The sequence below is a fragment of the Tupaia chinensis genome, unplaced genomic scaffold (genome assembly GCF_000334495.1).
Source record: "Tupaia chinensis unplaced genomic scaffold, TupChi_1.0 Scaffold000341_1, whole genome shotgun sequence".
Taxonomy (NCBI): Eukaryota; Metazoa; Chordata; class Mammalia; order Scandentia; family Tupaiidae; genus Tupaia; species Tupaia belangeri.
The window spans coordinates 739317-744795 of record NW_006159835.1 but is presented as its reverse complement, the minus strand read 5'-3'; the positions used below and the strand labels follow the sequence as shown (position 1 = coordinate 744795).

Below are 5479 nucleotides of genomic sequence, written 5' to 3'. Positions count from 1 at the left end.
GGGAAAGGGCAGAGTGGGGCTTCACCTTTCTCTTCTCAAGTTTGAGCTGCATCCATTTCATAAAGCATTTGGCCTATAGTACCTGTTGTTTAAAACATAATATCAACTTGTAGCAGTGAACCAAAGAAAGAAAAGCCACCATTTTGTAAGAACAATATCAGTTAAACACTTGACCTTGAAAAAAAAAAATAAAGAGGGAGAGAGAGAGAGAAAAGAAAAGGAAAGGGAAAAGAAAAGAAAAGAAAGAAAAAAGATTGTTGTTAAAGCCATTCTTCTACTTCTTCTGGTATCATCTCTTTAATCAGACATAAGATAATAGAATACACTTTTGAAACACGTTCTGTCAGGTTGTTTTCTTTCAAGATCCTTTGACAATCAGAGCTCTATAATTAGGGATCCAAATAGAGCCTTAAGGGCTTTGTCTTATCCATGAAGTCAATTCACCTGACAATATGTGGGTTTGTAAGATTAAAGACAGTAGACAGTAGGGATGGATTTTCAGGCTGGGGATCTGGTGTTCTAAGATTGGTTTTATTTTTTATGAAAACTTTTCAGGGCCAGCAGGTAGTGTAATGTTTAAGGTGTTAGACGACCACATAGCCAACTGTGGTCAGTGTCCCAAACCTGGCAGCTTGAACATCATGCCAGGCGTGTGTGTGTGTGCATGCTCAAAATCCCAGGAGGAGAGTGGAGGAGAAAGGATTGCAGTGTGGCCATCTTCCCTGGGGGTGATTTCTCACTTTCCAACTCTTTCTGTCTCTCTCTGGTGAGTGCACACATCCTATGACAAAAATCTAAAAAAAAAAAAAAAGAAAAAAAGTTTTTCATGGGATGACTAACATAGCAAAAAGCTCAATTTCACAAACAGCAATAGACTAAATAGTTCAATAAGGTTCATAGCTGTACTTTTTTTAACTGATTATTTGAGATGTACTTTAAGAATTGTCACTACTGAGGTTCATCTTTCACGATAAGACTTCCTTTAGAAATCATGGCACCTGGGACCAGCAGTTAGTGTAATGGCTATATTGCTGGACTCCCACGTAGTTGACCGCGGTTCGAGTCCCGGACCCGGTGGCTTAAACTCACGCCGGGCAAGTGTGTGGGCGTGCCCAAGATCCCGAGAGGAGAATGGAGGAGAAGGGTTTGCAGAGTGGCCATCCCCCCTGAGGGGGCGATTTCTCGCTTTCTGTCTCTCTGTCTCTCTCTGTCTGTCTGGCGAGCGCACGCGCCCAATAGCAAAAACTTCTCAAGAAAAAAAAATAGAAATCATGGCACCTCATCTTTTATTTCAAACATTAATTTTGCAGGCATTTTCTGTCCTCTAAGAGTCTCAGCCAAGTTGATCTTCCCGTAGACTGACTCCTGCTACTTATGAAATCAATATTTCTGTCATATTAAGTCATAACAGATCTAGCATTGTCCTAATTTTAGAACCTCTTTTCTTTTCTCTTCTTTTCTTCCTTTTCTTTTTTCTCTTTTCTTCTTCTTGTCTTCTTCTTGTTGCTGTTCTTCTTCTTCCTCTTCCTCTTTCCTTTTTAACCACCTTTCAGACGATAAGAAACAAAGTATTCAGGTGCCTTTTAACATTCTTACTAGGGCCAGCAGGGGGTGTGGTGGTTAAGATCCTGGATTCCCACATTGCAGACCACAGTTCGTGTCTCAGACCCAACAGCTTATTACCTCACTGGGTATGTTTGCACCTGCCCAAAACTCCCAAGAGGAGAATGGAGGAGGAGAAGGGAGTGCAACATGGCCACCCCTCCACCCCCAGGGGTAGGATCATTTCTCACTTTCCCTCTCTCTGAGTCTCTCTGGAGAGTGCACACACACTATGGCAAAAACCTAAAAAGAAACACTAATAAAGTAATAAAATAAAATAAAATTCTTCCCAATCTGGGAATTTTGAGGTTTTCTTGGAAACATAGCAGTGAGGTCCATGATTGATTTATAAGATCATGATTCAGTTGCATACATTTTAAAGCTCCCTAGAATGAGAAGAAATACCATGACAATTATTTTAAATATTCAGTCATGAATGCAAGATTGGACCAAGGTGCTGCCATTCCCAGATGGCTTCTTCAGAACTTTTTTCAATTTAGCATCACTAACGTTTGGCGGCTTTGATTAAAGCAAGACGAAGGAATGGCAAGACAACTCAATGCAAGTGAATAAAAATGCTGTGAGATGTTAATGTTTTGAAGTTGTTAGCTTGTGTTCTTTGATTTAAAGGAAGATTATGATCTCAGGTTTCAGTAAAATAACATCATTTGCTCAAATACAGTTGCAATTATTGGCCTTATAGTTTGATCTCTTCAATATATTAAAGAAAATGACTAAGAATATGTGTGAAGATTTAGGCACAAGTTGATAGTAGCAAAAAATTAGAAGGAACCTAAATGTTCAATGTTAGGGGAACAGCGAAATAAATAATAGCGCATGCATGCAATGGAACTCTTGTTGCCACCAGAAAAGATGCTGCAAAGGAGTATTTAATGACCTAACAAGATGACAAAATGTATTAAGTGAAAGATTCAGCTTACAAAATAGTATACACAAAATCAATTTTTAACCCTTTTGGGTCATAGACCTCTTTGAGAATCTGAGTAAAAAAAAAAAAAATGTACATTTACTTTGGTCTTCCAGTCTCCTGTCTCCTCTCTTCGGCTACCGTTAGCAGACAGAAGCACATGCTATTTTATCCTGGATGGTCTTGGCAGTATAATGTATAAAACTTAGAATTTCTCCTCGGCCTGCAAATTAGGTAAATCATATAATGATGAACTTAGAAACTTTCCCCTAAATTGTATGTAACAGAAAGGCTTCATGCATAACCTGTCTTAAGATGAGATCTACTATTTGTTCAAATGCTTTTAATATTCTTAGTGCACTTTTATTTATTAATTATTTATTTGGGAGAGAGAGCATTAGCAAGGGAAAGATATTTTTGACAGGATCTCACCATATCTGATCCCTCTGTCTCAGCCTCCCACCCAGCTAGGACCACAGGTATGTACCACCATGCCCAGCCAGTGCAGGCTAAGCTGGGAACTGAACCTGAGCCTCCCATACAACTTCAGTCATCTTGAAACAGTGCTCGCCTGCTTGTACCACTGTAGCTGGGCTATGCTCATTTTTGATAGTTGGTCATTTGTCCATTAATTATCACATGTGAAATACTCCATATAGAGCCTAGCGTGTATTAAATAAATATGTAAATGTTAGCTATAATTTTTAACTCATGTGTATTGGCTTATTCATTCAAATATTTACTGAACAGGTCCAGTCAGTGGCATAGTGGTTAAGGTGCTGGATCCTACATGTTCAACTGTGTGGTTCAAGTCCTGGACCCAGCTTGATAAATATTCCAGGTATGTGTGCATGTGTGCCCAAAATCCTGAAAGGAGAATAGAGGAGATTAGATTGTGGCATGGCCATCCACTCTGGGGGACACTTTCTTATACCTACAGTCTTTCTTAGGTGAGTGCACGTGCCCTATAGGGAAAAAAAAAGGAAATTTAATGAACAATTACCTTGAACCTGGCCAGCCAGTAGTGAATAAGACAGGTGTGGTCCTGCTCTCTTGCAGTTTCTTTATTGGGGGAAGCAAACATCAATCAACCACTTCAGAAAACAAAAACAAAACCAAACAATGATAACAAAGAAACAGGGATAGTGCTCCAAAGTAGAGACAGAAGGTAACATGAGAGCATATATTGGGACATCCAGCCTATTGTGAGGTGTCAGGGAAGCTGAGACCCTAAGGGTGAATGGAGATTATACTGGAAGTTAGGGATAGAGTGGGCTGGAAAGGAACAGCATTCTAAACAGAGAGAACATGTGAATCAACATTTGACCTGAATTTCTGTAGGTTTTCATAATTTGGAAAAGGTATACTCTTAGTCATGGCAGTCAAAAAAATGTAAGTACAACCCCCTCAAAATGGATTCCATTCTCTTTTCAAAGTTTGTCTTTCTTAACTCTATTAACTCTATTTAGAAACCAAAGATTAGATATCTATTGCAATTGTGAAGAGCTTCCCAACATCTCCAAGGATATATGAGATGTCTTGAGGGAAACGCACCAGCAACATTTTAGCTACGGATCCCAAATATGAACACCTGGCTCTGAGTCATAAGTCATCCTAGAAATTTTAACAATATTTCAAAATTGCATTTAAAAAAATGTTGCCCCCGTAGTGTGTATAGATAACCTAACTTGCTTCCTTTGAAGCCTATTTGAACATACCAATAGATGCACGCTCACTAGGAGTTACAGGTATGGTAGATAGTTTTGTAGGTGCATGTGATTGGACTGGACCTTCTTATCAAGTTTCAGTTATATCAAATTTTACAGCGGACTGGAGTTCATGAAACCAGACTTTCTGGAAGAGAAAGTTCAGTATAAGTTCAGAGGCAGTGGATGTGGTAGAACCGTCTTGCAAACATGAAAGATTAAAACATTATTTCCCTGTATTTAAGTATTACTAGCCTTTCCAAAATGCACTGCATTTTTCTCCCCTTTCCAACATAACATCATGTAAGATAATACTGCAAACAAATGCCCAGACGGATGCTGAATAATTTATAAGAACAAGCTACTGATGTGGATTGGAGAGAAGAAATAACAAAGAAGAAATAATGTTATCGAGACTGATGGAGTAAAAGGACATAAGCAAATGTGAGTGAACAATATCCCTCGAGATTTACACCCACGGCAAAGCTGTGTGCTGTCACTTGGTTCATGTAGATCCCTACTTGAGAACAGAAACAACACCTGGGGAATTAGCTGCACTGTATTATTTAACATTTTATTTATAACTTTTCAGCAGTTTCCATAACCAGCATTATTTAGTCACAAATGTCTTCAGAATCAAGATCATAGGTTTTGACACCCATATATATTTTTAAAGAGGAATAATTTGTACAGTATTACCTCTTCGATGTTTGACAATTTGGAATCTTCCGGTTCTTGCCTATTCACTATTGTATTTTTACAACAGACTACGTCAGCAATAGCAATTAGAAGATTTAGAAGCTCTATTCTAGTGCTCTTTCCAAAAGAAATACCTACAGGCTGTCTGTTTCTAAAGACCTTATTATTCTGTTTTTTTTTTTTTTTTTTTTTAGGAGTGAGTGTTCAAGATAGTATTTAGATTTTGGCTATAAGCCAACAGGAAATCTCTATGGCTATCAATGGGCTTGGAGTCCAGAAGAGTCAAAAATCTTAAGAGGAGCCTTTTTCTTTTCAGAAAGTCATTCCAGGAGTGAGTGGTCAAGATAGTATTTAGATTTTGGCTATAAGCCAACAGGAAATCTCTATGGCTATCAATGGGCTTGGAGTCCAGAAGAGTCAAAAATCTTAAGAGGAGCCTTTTTCTTTTCAGAAAGTCATCGCAGAGATGTGCACTTTAAACCTTAGGATGAACCACATCTAATAAATCCCTCCGGTTTTCAAGAACTGAATCTGATTTCTTTAT

At 38.5% G+C, this 5479-nt stretch overlaps 1 long non-coding RNA gene across 1 annotated transcript in view; it reads left to right on the top strand.

The window, feature by feature from the left end:
- The window catches only part of LOC114008441 (uncharacterized), a 16956-nt gene extending 11697 nt beyond the window's left edge, over positions 1-5259 (top strand). Inside the window, exons 2-4 of the long non-coding RNA XR_003549975.1 lie at positions 3281-3371; positions 4545-4680; positions 5130-5259. This is a non-coding gene — a long non-coding RNA (uncharacterized LOC114008441). The remainder of the gene's footprint in view (positions 1-3280; positions 3372-4544; positions 4681-5129) is intronic.
- Positions 5260-5479: the final 220 nt, after the last annotated feature.